The following is a 19,632-nucleotide window of genomic DNA, read 5'->3' on the forward strand; positions in this document are numbered from 1 at the left end:
TCCTCCTCCGCCACCGAAAACGACTTTCCTGCCCCTCAAATGGTTGCCATGGCCACCATTTGAGGGGCGGGAAGGCTGTTTTTGGCGTCCTCTGCTGCCCTGCAGGCCCACGCAGCAGCGTGAGGCCAAAACCGGCCCTCCCGCCCCTCGCGGGAGGAGTGGGAGGATGCCACGGGCCCACAGGGCAAGGTAAGTGTGGGGCTGGGACTGGGGTTTGGGCAGTTTAAAAGGCCCTGCGGCTTGCAAGCGGCAGGTCCCTTAAACTATCAGCTGGCAGGCAGCAAGGGGGGGATCCCCCCTGCTGCCTGCCAGCTGATAGTTTAAGGGACCTGCTGCTTGCAAGCCACAGGAAAAGTTTATATGGCCATTTCCCTGGGGAAATGGCCATTTAAACTGCTCCTTTACGACCCAAATGAACCAGTAGACCAGTTCGTGGATGTTCATGGAAACTAGCTTCCACGAACCGGCATGGTTCTTGCAGTTTTTGGGGTGGTAATTCGATTCATGCCCATCTCTAGTTGCTATTGGACCTGGATCTTGCTGTTCAGCTGCAGACCCCACAGCAACCCACTAGAAAGTACATCAGCCAAGTGGACCACATGGGAAAGCCACTTTTCTGGAATTTATTTCCAACGCTTCTCTGCAACTGGATAACTTTTAGGCTATAGAGTGTTGCCGTAATAATAGTGCTTTCATCCAACATCATGTCCACATGTTGCTCACCATTTGAAGTGTCAGACATGGCTGTAAGTTCTTTCCCTCTCAGATGGCTTGTTCCTCTCTGAGAATTTTCTTTCACAAAAGAAAGCTGCAGTTGGAGAGAGCTAACTGGCTGAGCTCAGCTAGTAGACAGATTGCTTCACAATTGTTGCTAGGTTGCCAAAAACATGCAATGATACAATAAAGTTTAAAATTACAGCTGGATCCTATGGGTATTTACACAGAAAGATGTATGTGCATTGGTGTTTGTTTCCAAGTACACCTACATAAAGATTCCAGTCTGGCATTATCCAAATGTAGGTATATCTTAACCTTTCAGTGGATTATCTGCAGTAGATCCGGTTGAAATTAGTAATCCATGAACGGTCACATCTAGATTGGACTGTTATAACTCACTCTATGCAGGCCTACCCCTGAGACTGATCCAGAAACTCCAACTTGTCCAGAATGTGGCAGCACGAGTCTGACTGGAACATCATGAACAGCACATATTCAACCTGTGCTACATCAGCTGCACTGGCTTCCAATGGAGTAGCAAGTCAGGTTCAAGGTTCTGGTGTTGACCTTTAAGGCCTTGAGCAGTCAGAGATCCGCGTATCTTCGGGACCATCTTCTCTAGTATGTTCCCTATTAAATATTGAGCCTTGTGCTCGTAGTGATTTCAGCCAGGTAGTGATTTCAGCTCATGTGAGTAACTTTATTACAAATACTATGTACATGCGCTCCCAAAGGAGCCAGATATATACACCAAGCTGCTGGTATGCTTGTGCTAAGTTGATTTTTGCGAATGTCTGTCCTCCCGCTAAGGATGCCAGGAGGTGGCTGACGACTGGCACTGGATATGCATGCTGCTGCAGCGCCTTGTTAATCGTGCACTTGTAGTCTACACAAATTCAATGTCCCCGTTGGCCTTGATGGGCGTGACGATTGGTGTCTCCCAGCGGGCGTGTGACACAGGCTCAAGGACTCCTTGGGCGATCAGGCGTTCTAACTCCTTGTCTATGCATGGTTTGAGAGCAAAGCGGACCCATCATGCTTTAAGGTGGATTGGCAGTACTGCTGGATTGAGGTCGAAGGAGATGGGCGGTCCCTTATAGCAGCCTAACAAGCCATTGAACATGGCAGGAAACTCGCAGACTGCGTCTATGTCAGATTGGTTGACTTGTTGGACCCCGGTGACTTGGATGCCCAACGCCTCAAACCAAGTCCTAGCAAACTAGTAAGGCACCCCTTGACTATGACCAAACGGAGGGGCCCATTAAATTGTTTATAGCTGACCATGACTCAGCCAATCCCAGCCACTGGAACCCGCTGCCCATAGAAGTCCATCAGGATGAGGTTGCATAGCTCAAGCTGTTGGCTCCTCCCACTGGGGCACACTCGGTTGAAGGTGTCCATGGAGATGATGGAGCGTGTCGACCCGGAGTCCACTTCCATCTCGCATGGTGTTCCCTCCATGTGCACCGTGATGCGAATCTTTTTCTTGACGGCCGCCCTGGTGTTCAGGATGAGAGTTCTGCCAGAATACTCGTTCATGGTATTGGACTCATTGGACTGGCGCAAGCCCTTCTCCACCAGCCACCAGGAACGCGACAGGAGGCACGAGGACTATGGTGAAGTGCTTCCCTTCTTCGACGCTCTACAGGCTCGAGCGATTTGGCCCTTTTCTTGCACGCCCGGCATTCTGCGTCGTGGAACGTACAGTACCTTCTCTCATGGGTTCCCCCACAACTGGCACACGGGGGAACCCCTATATGGTTGCTACTCGGGGTGTCTGGGCTGGGCGGCTTGCATTCAGTGGATCTCCTCGTCCTCCTTGACGTCGCTTTCGAGGCTCTTGTGGTGTACTTGTTCCGCCTTTTTGGGAAGGGTTAGGCTTTGAGATTGTCGCACTTCCTTGATGGACTGGTCTGCCGCTTCTGCCGCTAGTGCCTCCTCGAGAGCCTCTTTAAACTTGAGTTTCTTCTTTGCAAACAGCCGCTGCTGTAGCTTCTCACAGGCCGCATACTAGTCAGTCCCAGAGCGCCGTCTCAAGGTCCATGAAGTTGCATTGTCTCACCGCTTGTCAGAGGGCTGTGACGAAGTTGTTCACTGACTCATCTTGGGCTTGGTCCCTCTTGTAGAACGCATGCTGGTTGGCGGTTTCAGACGGTTGTGGTAAGAAGTGATCTCGCAGCTTGTTTTTAATCATGCTGTGGAGCTGTGCAGGCACCACCAGCACCCGTGTGATATCAAATGTGGACCGTCCACAGACGCTGAAGAATGTAGCTCTCTGCAACTCCACATCTTCTAGCTTGTTTGCCTCGAGGTAGAACTCGAACCTCATGATGTAGGACTCCCAGTCCTCAGAGGCTGAGTTGAATGGCTTGAAGTGGCCCAAGGCGGCCTTAGCGCACATGCTCTGGGTGGAGGAGAGAGTGAGTGCTGACCCGGCCAAGGCAACAATTCTTCGCCGGTGCGTGCTTCAGCTCTGTGGCGCGGGGCTGCCTACCCAATGAAGTGATTTTGTTCTTAGCACTCTGGCTGCGGGGCTGCATACCCACCTTAGATCCCATTCTCGTCGCCAGTATTAAATATTGAGCCTTGTGCTCATAGTGATTTCAGCCAGGCAGTGATTTCAGCTCATGCAAGTAACTTTATTGCAAATACTACATACATGCTCTCCCGAAGGAGCCAGATATATACACTCCAAATGACACCCCCTTTTAGTAACCCCCCAATGAGAACACAGACAACTAGGATCCTTCATTTGCATGTGCTGACAAAAGGTAACATGTTTACAAGGCAGCAATTGGTTCATATCCCGGAGGAATGATTGGCTGCTGCTAACCCTATTTCCCAATCGGATTGTAGACCTGAGAAGCCCCACTTTACTCAAAGCTAGTCCAATACATAACATTCCCTGAAGAGCGTTATGCTCTGCAGAGAATAACCTGCCCAAAAGAAATCTGACTGTCCTCAGCCAGTGCCAGGGCCTTTTCTGCCTTGGCTCCCACCTGGTGGAACTCTCTGCTGAATGACATCTGTGCCTTGCAAGACTTAATGCCGTTCTACAGAACTTGCAAGGCAGAGATGTTCTACCAGGCTTTTGGTTGAGGACAGCAATGGCACCCCTCCTCCTCCTTCCTCCTCCTTTTCCTTTCTGCTCCATCTCCATTTGTTGTGGGATGGTGATAAAATTTGGAATCTGGAATATTATCACCATTCTGAGAAGGTTTTACATATGGATTATCTGTGCATGAATATTTGTATTATATGTTGCTCATGGCCCTCGGCTGTGTGTATTCAGGGGTGGGTGGTCTGTAAATTGAAATTATTAATTAATTAACTAAATAAAATTATTTTAAATATCTAAATGTCTCCTAATGATTCACTTATCTTTGCACATTAGTGGCTAGAAGACTGGAAGGCACAAGAAAGTTTATTTCGTACTAAACATCATATAACCTAAACTTATGCTGTTAGACACATCCAGAGCCATGGCTTTCAGAAAGCATAGTAGATGATTACTGAGCACAGAATCAGGTTGCAGTCCTATCCATGTTTATTCAGGATTCCCACTGAAAGCGAAGTGTTCAGGTTACTGCGTTATGCATAGGTTATGGATAATTTAATTTAATTTTAATTTATTAGATTTATATTCTGCCCTCCCCCCACCAGCAGGCTCAGGGTGGATAAGCAATGCTTGCCAGGGTCGTCTGGTGTTCAACTGGCAGAGGCCACAATGGCAGCTGCATTTACTACTAACTGCAACCAGAGATTGGGCTATTTCCAGTAGTGGCATCTCACCTATGGAATGTCCTTCCCCCTTGAGGCTCAGCTGGGGCCTATACTACCCTTTTTCAGGCTACAGGCCCAAACATTTCTGTTTACCCTGTTGTTGGGACGTGGCCGGGCCTGCCCCTCCTTACCTGCGACAGAGGAAGAGGACAGCGCAATGGACTCAGGGCGCCGAGCCCCGTGAAGGCCAGCCAAGGGGAGGGGCGAAGGGCCCCGCCAAGATGCCGCCGCAGACACCCGCCGCCCTCGCTGGAGAGAAGGGGCGGGCGCCAGCGGGGAGAGCGGAGGCGCCCCCGGAAGAGGTGCTTCAGCCCGGTGGCGGGGCATGCGGTGGGCGCGGCGGAAGCCCGGCGCTGTGGCACAAGCAGTACCAGTGGGCAGGACCCACCAGCCCCTCTCTTCGCGTGGGAGGAGGAGCTCCGGGCGGGATGAGGCGGGGAGAGTGGAGGTGCCCCCAGAAGAGGCGCTTCAGCCCAGTGGCAGGGCACGCGGTGGGCGTGGTAGAAGCCTGGCGCCGCGGCGCGAGCGGCACCAGTGGGCAGGGCCTGCCAGCCTCTCACTTCGCGTGGGAGGAGGAGCTCTGGGTGGGACGAGGCGGGACTGCGAGCCGCGTGCCGCACCCAGGGGAGGAGAGAGCCGCCTGTCAGCAGAGGGGGTGGGGGAAGGGCATGGGGAGGAACAGGGAAGGGGGAATAAAAGGGCAGAACGCCGAGAGCATGAGGTGGGTGTGGGTGTGCGTGCGTGGGTGGATGGGAAGGGGAGTGGAGAACCGGGAACTTTGGAAGGAAGAGGGGAGTGATAAGGGCGAGATAGGGAAGGAACGAATACGAGCCCAGGGTAAAGGAATAGGGAGAGTGATAAGGGCGAGATAGGGAAGGAACGAATACGAGCCCAGAGTAAAGGAAGAGGGAGAGTGATAAGGGCGAGATAGGGAAGGAACAAATACGAGCCCAGGGGAAGGGAAGAGGGAGAGTGATGAGGGGAGAGAGGAACGGGCTTCATGGGCAACAGGAGGTTCGGGGAGGCAGGGAGGGGCCGCGTGACGCAGGAGCGGGGTGGGACTGAGGGGGAGAGGCGGGACATTGGTAGTAGATGGGGGGATAGAGAGAGAGAGGGAAACGGGTGCAGCAGACCCCCCTCCTCTTTAGGGCAGCAGGGTAGGGCCAGGCGAGCACAAGGGGGGGTGCTGCTTAACCCCCTCCCGTGCCATAAGGAGACAGCCCTAGGCCCAGGCCCCCGCGGTGTCAGCCGGCCAGGGGGGGGGACCACTCTGGCGACAGCATCCCCTGCAGGCCCCGGCCGCCCCAGAGGAGATTCCCACACCTGTCTTATAATTAAGAAATTGGTCTTTTAGTACCTTTTTTATAAGCTGCCTTTAGCCTAAATGTGAGTACTGATACACATGTCGCTCTTTGGGTGGTGAGACATACGTTTATGAGTACAGGTGGTCCACCAGCCCCTGAGGAAGTAATGAAGACGAAATCTGCCACTTAGCCTGTTGCAGTTAGGGCTGCTTTTTGGTTGGACACTACAAATAACATCTGGGAAGACACCTGTATGGAAAGAAAAGAGAAGAAAAGACATCAAATATATTAAGGATCATAAGTGATTCATACTTACCATCTCTTCTACCCACGGAGTACTTGCCTTGTTCCTAAGAGGATCGGAGCGGGGCATGGAGTTCCCTGCATGGTTTGGACTATGAGATAAGGACATTCTTAGAGATAATTAGAGTATATGAATGCACTGTTTGCACATTGTATGAATTTTTCACATACTGATTGTCCTTTTGTTAAATAATAACAACTGAATATTTTTCTAAATACCCAAGTGATTTTTCATTGTGTAGTCTTTCTTCTGTACCAGGTATTGCCTTGTTATATTGTATTTAGCCTAAAAACTGCTGCTCATTGATTTTTATGTATATATTTTTATGCTCTGGCTGTGTTTTTAATCCTGGTTTTAACTAACAATGTCAAATGTTTTATGTCTTGCTGTGTTTTGTTTTGTAAGCTGCCTCAGGCATGTTCCCTGGAGAAGCAGCATAAAGTGTTCTAAATAAATAAAATTAATGCTACTACCTGTGACTTTGATCGGCCACAATTAATGTCTGATAAGATTTATCTCCATGCCAGGCACCACTGAACATACTCCAGGCTGCATGAACATATTCTCTCTTTGCTGCATGTCAAGCCACTGATAAAGGCAATGCAACAGGAACTTGTTAAAAAATTAGCAACCCTATATCCAATCAGAAGGGTCTACTTTCAGCTGAATTAGAATTCATATACATACTTGACACTACCAAGCCTAGTCTAAATAATAAATGGGGCAAAGTAGCTCATTACAGAACCTAATTGGGGCAAAGTAGCTCATTACAGAACCTAATTGTTCATCTTGTCTGTTTATCACCTATTGATGTTACAACAGGCACCCTCTCTGATTGAAGTGTAGTCCACACCCTCTTGGAGTGGATGGTTTGTTCTTTTGACTCAGTCTTGTTTTCATTTGTTCTCTGCATAATAATGTAACACACGTACTTGGTGGGTTATTGGGCCTTCTGGCTTTATTTTGTAAATGCCCCAACCCATCCCCAATTTGTACGTACATATATATTTCTGTCAAATAAGGGTAATACTTAAATAAATAAATAAATTTGTATCCCACTCTCCCTGCACGTGGGCTCAGAGCAGCGTACAACAATATAAATAAACAACAATAAAACTCGGCAGCACAAAATATAAAATTAGCAGTAACAATACAATGTTTAAAACAGCCACGTGCATATTGCACCACCCATGCATATTGCACCACCACGTGCATGTTGCACCAGCCTAGACAGGCCTGTGTGAGCAGGGTGGCCTATTTCAGATGGATACAGAGTCAGGGGGATGTATGCTTTCCCTCTAGCAGGAGGCCGGTGTGCATGGTTTGGATGGCTCACCTGCCTCAATGACATATGCCTGGTGGAACATCTCTGTCTTGCAGGCCCAGCAGAAAGATAACAAATCTGAATGAGCCCTGGTTGCTGCAGACAGAGAGTCCCACCAAGTTGGTGCTAGGGTTGAGAAAGGCTTGGTCCTGGTTGAGGCAAGGCAAACCTCCTAGGGGCTGGGGACTACCAGTAGATGTTTATTTATTATTTATCTATTTTTTATTTATAGTCTGCCTTTCTCACTGAGACTCAAGGCAGATTACACAATATAATACAATCAACAACTGGGACATTCAATAAACAATACAATAGGGTATGCATTACAGAAATGTGAAAAGACACTGTCACAAACCCTTGTCTCAGGCTTGGGCTGACCTTCCCCTACCCTCAGGTAAAACTCCTTTCTAAGCCTATGAAGCTGAATACTGGGCTGGGAAGCCTTAAGTAGCATGGTTGATGTTAAGCTTCAACTTTCCTTCTTGTCCCACCCTTAAGGATTATTGAAAATGGTTACCCAGCCAAGTCCAAGTAGGGGAAAGATAAGGGGTTTGTGCTTCCCATAAACAGAAACTGGCACACAAGGCTTGAGGAGATTCAAAGCGTAACAGGTTTATTTACAAGTAGGTAATGTAAGAAGGCAGGTAGGTAGGGCTGCCAATCCCCAGCCCGGGACGGGAGAGCCCCTGTTCCCACCTCCTCCCCTCCAACCCCACTTACCTGGCCAGCGAGGGGGCACGCCCCCAGGCACCCCCTGCAGCAAGCTCCCATATCCTGCAACGGGCCTGTTTTGGGCCGAATCAGGCCCACAGTGGGGAGATTCAGCTCTTTGGCGAGTATGGGAGCGCACGCTGGGCTGCCCTTTGACCTGCATGATGACGTCACTACCCAGAACTGATGTCATCATGTATGCTGGGAGGGTGTGCACGCACAACAAGAGACACCAAAGAAAACGGAGAGTGAGCCCCAGGTTCCCAGTCACCCACTGGGGGACTCAAGGGACCTGGCAACCCTACAGGTAGGCAGGAGGTTGAACTGAAGTAATGGAAAGGTTTTTGTACAGAAACTTCACTGGCGTGGGGCACAAAACACTTCATATGATTCTAAGTTGCTGGATTCTTTCAGAGGTTGGCACTGCTTCACAAATGCTCCACTTTTAACACACAGACACAGCACAAATTCCCCCTCCTCTCCAGACCTTAGGGTTCTCCACTGAGACAAACCCTTCCTAGATACTGGGCAGGCATTATAGTTATGAGCTATAACCCTGTTCCTGGGTGCTGAAGGGGAGACTCTTTTCTACCCACTTCCTTGGCCCACTATAATTCACAGATCTCTTGAGTCTATGCAGGAGTTAGTGCTGTCTTTCCCACTTTAGTTCAAGGACTATGTTACTGGAACTGCTCTGTTAATAGGATGGGGAGTTAGCTTAGCAGTCCAGAACTAAAAAAGCGCGGATCTAGCCAATGTCTACCAAGGTCCATTTTCGGAGATCCCCGTGACAAAGATGCAGACTACAAGTATTCAATCAATAACGTGTATTTTCTAATAGTATGGCGTATGCCTGAACTTACACACACATTCAAGATTACATACAAGATCTAAGAAATACAGAGTATGACAATTAGAGACCTGAGCAGGAACCCCACGATGACAAGGGCATACTCACAAGCAGTAGGCATGTCAGAGATATAGACGTGACATGATCCAGCGCCCGCACTGGAATTACGGAGAGACAGCAAGGTAGCTGGGATGGGGCTGGCGCATGCGCACCCTCAGGTTTGAGGGGCTAGCTTATATACTTTCAAAACACCCAGGGGCTGGCGCCCCTGTCAGTGGTTCTCACGACTTAAATCAAAGGATTTGAGGCCATCGTAACAGCCTTGATTGGACCATGTTTGAAGTCTGATTAATTTATAAATGACACCTTTGGGGAGAGGGGATGGGGAGGAGGAAGGGGAACCGGGCCGTTTGCTCGTTCCCAGGCTCATCCTGGTGCCTTCAAGTCCGGAATGCAAAGGTTGCTTTGATGTGCGCTTGTTGATTGCCCTGGCTGACTGATGATCAATCTCCATTCTGGATAGATGTTAAGAAATGCAGAGGAGAGCGGGATTCTCTTGATGCGTACGTGGTCTGCTCGCTTCTTCGAAATGGCTTCCCAAAGCAGACTGTTCCCCTCGGCTTCTTGGCTGTTCTGAGAACATGGCTGTCATCTGGGCACGGCTAGGGCTTACCAGCAGACTGTCTGGCAGTGAGGGCAACCAGCCCACGGGAGGCTCCCGGCAGGAGCTGGCCAGGGAGCGCCTGGCCATTCTCGCGGAAGGTTTCCCCTGGCTGGCATCTGGCTGCTGGCAGCGTGGCTGGAGCCCAGGGTAAGGCAAACTCTCATGGCAGGCAAGGGAGCAGCGTTTAAGACACAGTCCGTGGTTGGCAACAGGGCAGCATCCCACAGGAGAGTCCAGATATAAGCTTGAGCAGGGCAGTGCCACGTAAGAGTTCTGAGAGCAATTGTCCAGGAACTGTCAGTCTGTTGCAGCATCAGATATGAAACTGACACATGTGTTAGAGGCACACATGCATGGCAATCTTTTAGTATAGAACTCAGACCCAGTTCGTGGCTGGCCTCTGGCGGGAGGGGGGCTGCTCGGTAACAACTAAAAGTGCTTCAGGAACATACTGAGTTCACTTTAAAGGGAACTCCTTCCCTTCCTTCCTCACACAGAGGACTCTCTTGCTCTCCCTCTCTGGTCAGAAGCCAGACTCCAACCCCTTTCACTCATTTGTTTACTCCAACTGTCAACCCCTCAACATTCCATCCCCAACTGCCATTTCAGACTAGCCACATGGGGGTGGGAGCGACATGTGAATCATCCTGGTGTCCACTGGGGTGCCGCAGGGCTTGGTTTTGGGCCCGGTACTTTTCAATATTTTTATCAATGATCTGGATGAAGGAGTGGAAGGGCTGCTCATTAAATTTGCTGATGATACCAAATTGGGAGGAGTAGCAAACACCCATGAAGATAGAATTAAAATTCAACAAGACCTGAATACTCTGGAGAAGTGGGCAGCTGTGAATAGGATGCAATTCAGCAAAGACAAGTGCACAGTATTACATCTGGGCCACAAAAATGGGAAGCACAAATACTGGATGGGGGATACACTTCTGGGCAGTAGTATATATGAAAGGGATCTTGGGTAAGAGTGGACTGTAAACTAAATATGAGCAGTCAGTGTGATGCGGTGGCAAAAAAGGCTAATTCAATCTTGGGTTGTATCAAAGGGGCCATAGCGTCGAAATCGCAGGAGGTCATAGCCCCTCTCTATACTGCCTTGGTCAGGCCACACCTGGAGTATTGTGTGCAGTTCTGGAGGCCTCACTTCAAAAAGGATGTGGCCAAAATCGAGAGGGTGCAGAGGAGAGCGACAAGAATGATCAGGGGTCTGGAGACTGAGCCCTAAGAGGAAAGGCTGAGGGCCTTGGGAATGTTTAGTTTGGAGAAGAGGAGGTTGAGGGGGGACATGATTGCTCTCTTTAAATATTTGAAAGGCTGTAATTTGGAGGAGGGCAAGGAGCTGTTCCAGTTGGCAGCAGAGGGTAGGACCCGAAGCAATGGGCTTAAATTACATGCACAAAGGTACCAGCTGGATATTAGGAAAAACTTTTTCACAGTCAGAGTAGTTCAAAAGTGGAATCAGCTGCCTAGGGAGGTGGTGAGCTCCCCCTCACTGGCAGTTTTCAAGAAGAGGCTGGATGAATACTTGTCAGAGATGCTTTAGGCTGATCCTGCACTGGGCAGGGGGTTGGACTAGATGGTCTGTATGGCCCCTTCCAACTCTATGATTCTATGATTCTTCTTTACTCTCCAGCAATCTCAGCATTGGAAGCTGAGTCCATCACAGAAGCATATGTTCAAATACAGGAGATACAGAGATGGAACCTTGCTGAAACAAAATGTAAGTAATTTGATGTGACAAATTAAATGACATGGAAACTATCCAGTAATGCATCAGAACACATAATTCATCAGAACAAGTTGACTGAGAGATACAGTAAAATATAGTTAGGGTTTTTTAAAGCCAGTGGGTGTTATGAAAGCTTGGAGGTAGATGTGAAATGTTCTCTTGTTGCAGCTGTTCCTATTTGAAGGTTCTTCAGTGGCTGTGAGAGAATTGCTCCTGCTCCTGAAGTGTGCTACCTAGCAACCAGGGCCAGGTAGCAGCAGATGTTTTGGTGCCTAGGGATGAGGCCTTTCTTCACTCAGGCAGATGGAAAGTCTATGGCTCCTTCCTCTTTCTAGCAGCATTGGCCAGTGTGTGAGAGGGGAGACAAAATGAACCGTTCTATCCCAGTTCCTCTTGTGATAATGTAACAGTAGTAAGCCTTCCATTGATTTACCAACATATCCTGCCACACCAACACTTCAAAACCAAGATAGCTTCTACACAAACTTTGCCCCAGGTTTCCGTGGAACTCTAGTTGGGAAATAGTGCTCTAACCATTATTCCATACTGGCTTTCGTGGGATGGCTGCTGTTGAACAGTACTGAGAGCCAAGCTACAAGTGACGCCTGACACAGGTTGGACGCTTGTCAGCTTCCCTCAAGTTTTGATGGGAAATGTAGGCATCCTGGTCTTGCAGCTGTAATGGAGAGCCAAGCTGTAAAACCAGGACGCCTACATTTCCCATCAAAACTTGAGGGAAGCTGACAAGTGTCCAACCTGTGTCAGGCGTCACTTGTAGCTTGGCTCTCAGTAGCCAGGCCTAGGTGAGTCATGTACATCATATGATAGCAGATTGCCCAGTGGTAGACCTGACCTTGATGAATCCTGTCTTAAAGTAGGGTTTCCAGGTGCCTGCCAGTGACAGGCAAACTCCTGGGGATTTGCCCCCTTGTCTGCCGATTGCCAAGCAATCGGTGGGAGAGGGCAGGCTCCCGGAGCTTGCCCGGCACCTCATGAGTGCACCCTGCGCGCGCACTCCCAACTGGTGTGGCAACGTCACTTCCGGAAGTGACATCATTGCGCTGCCTGTGGGAGTGCTCCCATGCTTCATTTGGGACTGATTTGGGCCACAAATGGAGCATGGGAGTGCTTGCATGGCTGGTGTGGTGACATCACTTCTGGACATAACATCATCATGCCAGCTCTGGGGTGTGCACACACGTGCGTCCAAAGAAGACCTTGTGCCAGTACAAGGTAAGTGTCAGGGACTCCACCCTCCCAACGGGAGGTGAGGGGTAAGGCCTAAATAGCCCCGGGAAGGACCCTGATCCCTCCCTTGCATTTTACTGACAGAAACCAATGCTTGAAGGCTGGCAGTGCTGTTGTGGTTGAAGACTATCTGGAAGCTACAGTTGGTACAGAATGCTGCAACCAGACTGTTGATAGGAGTGGGCCACAGGGACCATATCATTCCAGTTTGTTCCCTCTACACTGGCTCCCATTATGCTTCTGGATCCAATCCAAGATGCTGGTATTGACTTTTAAAGCCTTTTATGGCTTGGGGTCAGCATGCATGAAGGAATGCCTACTCCCATAGGAACATACGTATGCTGCCTGGTTATCTTTGGAAGCCCTGCTTTAGGGTTTACAACCTCTAGGTGGAGGCCTGTAGATCTTCTAGAATTACGACTGATCTCCAGACTACAGTGATAAGTTCCCCAGGCAAAAATGGCTGCTTTGAAGGGCGGATTCTATGGCATTATATCCTCCACTAAGGTTTCTGTCCTCCCTTAAACCCCACCCTCCCCAGGCTCCACTCCCAAATCTCCAGGAATTTCCCAGCTCAGAGTTGCCAACCCTACCTGCTTCAGTTTCTTCCACCATCTGAGACTAGACAGGTGGTGTGGCAACCAGAGAAAGGGTCTTCTCAATCATGGCACCAAACCTTTGGAGCTCTGTCTCCGGAGATTTCTTTCTCTATCATTGTTTTCCACCAGTGGGGGGGCAGTTTTGTTTTGTTTGGCATTCTCCCACTAATTATTATTGGCCCTTCTTCCTATGTTTTATGGAATTGTTTGATTATTTTATACATTTATGCTGTTTTAATGTTGAAATGTTTTGATGTTTGCCACCTTAGGAACCCTATTTGGGTGGAAAGGCAGCATAGAAATGTTTTAAACAAACACACATTGTGGCAGTGAATTCCATATGTTTATTTTTCTTGTGTGTAGAAGTACATATACTATGCCATATCTCTGTAAACAAAAAAGACACATTTACCATTAGCAGCAAAAGGTTTTTATAGAATACATAAGATAATGTTGAGAGCAGAATAAACTAGTCCATAGACGCCAACAGTTTCAGAATTGCGTCTGTATGATGTACTGTGGATTAGAATTTTATTTTGCTCACTAGAACATTGCTGAGCATTAATGTAGTGAAAGAAGTCCCTTCAAAATGTCAATGTCTTTGCTTGTAATATTAAAAATGGAACTTTAATTGTTGTAGCCACAGGATGGCAGTACAGCAAACAATTCTGAATGCTCCAAACAGCTTTAAGGCACTCTACCATCAAGACAGCATAAGCATTATGCTCATGTACAAGAATATTTAGTTTTGCTTGATTTACTTCTTAGCCAGGGAATAGACAGCAACGCGTGTTTGATTTGTTGTGAAATCTAAAAAAACAGGTCAGCTGCACACAAAAGTCTCGGTTAAAGCACATTTCTCTTCCTGCAATGAGTATGATTCCTATCAGCTTCTTATGAAAGCTTGTATGCATGGCTAAATATATTGCTATGAAAACAGTTTTATGCACTTATGAAAGTCCAGACCTGGAGGCAGCTGATTTGTATACAACAAAGGGGGTGGGGGATAATGTCCAGGGCAGTTTTTACAGTTTCCATCAAAGAACAAGAGAATCTCATGGTGTCTTAAGCAAAGGACCGGAAAAAATGAAAGATCTGTATTTTTACACTTTCAAAGCATCCGAACACCAATAACATTGTGCTTATATATCTCCCTTCTGGACAGGTTAGTGCCATACTCAGAGCAGTGAACAAAGTCATTATTATTATTATCCCCACAATACAGCTGGAGAGCTGGGGCTGAGAGTTCATGGCAGTAGAGGGAGTTGAACTAGTAGACTGCCGATTCGCAGCCCAACCACTTAATCACTATGCTGCAGAATCCCTCTAAGACTGGACAATATTTCTGTATGTACATCCCCAAGCTCCAAAAAAAAATACAGTATTTCAAATTTACCTACTTATTCATAAAAATATAGATGATTGGGCTGGTTTTTGCAATGTACATAGGAACAGTGGCTGCAAGAGGATTGTTGTAGATCTGAAAATTACCCATAACCACAAAAGTGGCATAATGAAACCAACAGATCCAATAGGTTGTAACTGTCACCACTTGTGACACCTGAGCTTCTTCTGCAATTATTGAGTCTCATCAGGCAACTCCAGCGTTAGCAATCTAGGTAAAAATAGCACATTAGATATCTGTCAAAAAAAGAACATACATTGATGTGATTATGTTTCATTGTGCGTAAATGATGGAATGACAGCTCCTGCGGAAATATTTAAGGATGTATTGTTTTGTACATATTCCATTCTTTGAGCAGTTGGAAGTTTAGGTAGTTAAGTCAGCCTACACAGAGTGTGTCTTTTAGAAGACGAAGTACAAGAAACATTTTATGTCATTGTAATAATTTGTTTATTTATAAGTATACAGTATGATCAGTGTAAAAAGGAACCAGAAGCAAGAACAAGGCAATCCAAATTAGAATGTTGTAAGGGATTTTATGGCAATGATAATGCCTCTGACATTCATTAGCTGAGATGATAGAATATTTGTAAGCATTTCATCAGCCAAGGAAAGTTGCTGTATTTGGGGTATTTGGGCAGATGGGTGATTTTTTTCCAGGTGTAGGTTGTCCCAGTTAGCACAGCACAGTTACCTATGGTGTTTACTCAAAAGAAAGATGACCCTGAATGTAAGGTGACTTCCCCATATGTTTTAAACAAAAAGATGTTTATTATTAGACATAACTTTAACTTTTATGCAAATTTAAGCCCCCCTCTTTTTTTGATGGCATACCTAGGAAAAAAACTAGCCTTGCATTTGAGTAAATATAGTAATAACTCTAAGGAGGCATCAAGAACCATGAGCTAGTGGAGTGATACAGAAGGCTGAACTTTGCATATTGATTTGAACTAACTAGATAAGTCTATGGCCGCAGAATGTGAACTATTTTAAGAAAAGGAGTGGACCAGGCAAAGGAACTTAAGAAGAAGAAGGATCCAGAGTGAAGGGTCCTCCTAACAAGACTGATGTAACTTTAAGAATAGTTTAGGACCTGGTCACACATGCCCTAAACTCGTGTGTGATTTCTTTTTCTCCCTTTTCCTCATGTTTGCCCAGGAGATGTGTGGAATAGGAGAAAGAGAAAAAGCCCACCCCATATGGCTCTCTTCTATCTGTGAAATGTGCTGGGTTGAAAGCAGGGACAGACAAAGCCTCTTCCGCCTCCATGCACACACATAGGAGCCCTTTTCCCTTCATCCAAACCATTTTGAAGATGAGTGCAGTCACACATGAAACTCAAGCAGATTTGGGGTTTCCCCCCGTTCACACATGAATTTTGCTACACACTACAGGTTCTTCCCTTACTGCAGCACAGTGATGAAAAAGCTACACCCTAATGTGGTAATAGATCAGAAAGTGGGTTGGAAAAGGAAAAGAAACATTTACCATGCAGTCTAAGCAGAGCCACCATATTTATTCAAAAGGAAGACGACTCTGAATGTAAGACAACATGTTATACACAAAAAGATTTTTGTTATTGGACGTATAACTAACTTGTATGCAAATTTATATATGCGCTCAGGTTCCTTGCATCATCACTGTATACAAAATCATTTGTCCTATTTAACCAGAAAATTTTTCAGCTCAAAACTTTGGGCCAGATTGTCTTTTGAGCAAATCAGCAAATGTTCATTGACTTATTTCCAGATTCTTCTTTGGATTAAAAAATTAAGTTGGGGACTATAATGGTTAGAAATTTAAAGAGTTGTGAAACAACATTGTTACCTGGTGTAGACCTCATACCAGCTCTCTGTAGGAAACCAAGGTGAAACAAATGGCATTGTAAAGCAGAAGAGAAAGTAGTAGATGATGTAGGAGATAATAGGGTCACTGTTGTACCATGCTGGTGGGCAGGAGGTCGTAATGTCTTCCATCTGATATCCTCCCCAACCAAAAAGAGGAGGAACGTTCCAAACAAGAGACCAGACCCAAGACAAAGCAACTCCAACTCCAACCTTATCCTATTAGGCTCTTCTGATATTGCTGTTTTGGACACTTACCTTTACATTGACCATCCTGATGTGAACACAAGAGGAAGAATCATTCCAAGGACTACTCCAGCATATTTAGATTATAGAATTGTCATTGACTCTTTGCAGCAACTATGGGACAGATGTGTGTACTTGTTGTATTTATAGGTGTATGCATTGTAAATATTTGACTGATTGTACATTTTTTGTATTCACTTGGTGAGTAAGACACAAATAACAAAATATTTTGATATAATAATCATAGATTTATTGGGTTCCTAGGGCTTGTGCCCTTGTTGTAGTCTGTTTGGGTTGGGACCCCTCTCTTTTTTGTTACTGGTGAGTCACTCACAACTGCATCGTCAGTGGCTATCATGGTTCAACAAAGCCACAGTGCATGAAATGCAGCAAAGGAGAGTTTATTTAGTTTAGTAACAAGATATTTTGGAGATACTAGAGAGACTAGAAAAAACTTTCAAGTTCATACTTGAATAATATTCTTTCAAGTAATCAACCAATCAAGTTCATTACTTAATGGTTGATTACTATTTAAAGGATGCACACAGTTATATATTTTCAGTTCTTTTAGGGTTTGCTTATGTTCCCAATTCTTTCCATCTAATTTTTTAAAAAATCCAAATTCAGCTGTTTTGTTTGCCTCTGTTCTGATTATTATTCTTGCCACCATTTTATTGTTTAATGTAAATTTCACTGTTTGCATAATTAATAATTAAATCTTTTGAAAAAATGCATGTGTGTAACCTGCACCATGAGAGAGTGAGCTACAAAGCCAGGTGCCCTAGTAGCACATACATTCAGTCCTTTAAAAAAATCCTCTGAAGGGTTCAGAAATCTCAGGCAATTAACTTAAATTGAGGAAGCACCAGCCGAACATTCTGAATCATCAATATAACAAAAGAATCATGAGCCAACTAGGATGCAATGTTAGTTAAAGAGGTAGTTTTAATTTTTAATATCCAAACACTGAATTACATTTTTGTTGATTCTTCAAGAAATTATAAAAGGATAGGAAGGGCAAAATTCCCCATCAAAATTATGAAAGATAAAACATAAGAAAGGACTTTTAAAGACCAGAATTAGTTAAAAACTCAAAAAACAAAGGAAGGGCAAACATGGATTGTTTTCACACTGGAGGAAAATAAACAGAAGAGACCCCAAATATTTGTTCTTGGAGCAGTACTAGTTAACTTGTTTGTAAATGGTCTGGAGTTGGGGAATAGTAAGACAGCTTGCAAATGCTAAGAAATTACCTAGGCTGATAAAAGATCCCATACTGACTGCAAAGTACTTTCTTTGAACCAAACAATCCCTTCCTTTCATTTTTGATTGTTTTTATTAAAGTTTCAAATAATTTACAATATATCATATTATTGTTTCATATGGTTTACAATATAACTGGGGAAAGAATAGAGACATCAAGTTTTAACATCAGAACAGGATAAACAAGTCCCTTCCTTTCATGAAGCCTTGAGCGCTTCCCCAAATAACTAAAACTCAGAGAGATCAGGAGATTATTTCTTAACAATATACACTTATCAAGGAAATATCTGGGAAGGAAGGCAGCATGGTATTGTTTCCGGTCAGAATTGCCTCCATGATATCAGAAGGCGTATGGTTATGGATATACCATGAACTCCTTCTCTAAATATGCTACCAGCATTAAGATTAATGCCCAAGCAGGCAGACAAAATAGAAGCTGCTGCCCAAGCAGGCAAGCCAGATCCCATCTGGAAGATGGAACATGAAAACATAGGGAGAAACAGGCAAGGCCAGCTCGATATCCCTCCCTTGCCCCAGAGGTGTGCTAAGGATCTTGATACAATAGGGCCTTCCCAGAGTTCCTGAATTAATCAATTCATCACACCCTATTGATCTCACCTTTCTTATTCTTAAGCGATCTAGAGGACTGATAGCCTCACCCATCCACCTTGTGGGTTGTCAATCATATGATAACTTTAGTTCCACCCAGAAAGACTTAATGAAACATTCCTAATTCTTGGTTACAACCCAAAGACAGTTTACTGGCTTATTGTCCCACTTTGGGAACAGATTGTCAGCTCTTTGGGCTTTCTGGGCTTTGTGATCCACATCACAATTTTTTTTAAAATTTTGTGCATGCATTGTAACATTGCAGTGTTGCAACAACAGGTGCCTAGCATTCTCCTCCCCTTCTAATTTCTACTATTGGCTGATTGGACAGGATTTTGGTGCCCAGCAATGAAGCTCCACTATTGGATATGCCGCTCCCACCAAGAAACCTGTAGGAACGATTGGTTGCAGATTTTTTGTGGAAATCTCCCTTGGCTAGTGCTATTCAGTGACTTTTCTCATTGCATACTTTTGTGGTAGCCCTTGCAGTTGTTAGCAATTGCTCTGATGTGCCTTCAAAAGTCTGCTTCCAGTTTTCAAGAATCATGCTGGTTCCGAAAGTTTTACTATTGGCCTTGATTCAGGTCATCTTGATATGTATTAAGTATTCAACTAATGGCTGCAACATGTTCTTGAGGAAGATTTCCGCAAGAAACTGTTATGTTAGGTCTTCTTTGGCACTGTGGATGATCAAACCTTTTCCTTTGGGCTGCAAATGGAGGTCTTGCAGAGTTTGATTAAGATGGTTTGCTCTTGCTGGAGTGTCTGTCCCCTGCTGCTACTGGATCTATCCCAGAAGCAGTGATTGGTGGGACAACTTTGTGCTAGTCATCTGGGATGACCAGCAGTGGATGGAGAACTTTAGGATGACCTGGGAGATCTTTGAGGAGGTGGTGGCATCCATTTGTGGTTGTTTGCTCCAGCAGTCTACCACAATGCATGAACCAATCCCTGTGGAAAAGCAGGTGGTAATTGCATTGTGGTACTTTGCAAACTTCAACTGCTACCGAGAGTACAAAAACC

The sequence above is a fragment of the Eublepharis macularius genome, chromosome 4, assembly GCF_028583425.1.
Source record: "Eublepharis macularius isolate TG4126 chromosome 4, MPM_Emac_v1.0, whole genome shotgun sequence".
Taxonomy (NCBI): Eukaryota; Metazoa; Chordata; class Lepidosauria; order Squamata; family Eublepharidae; genus Eublepharis; species Eublepharis macularius.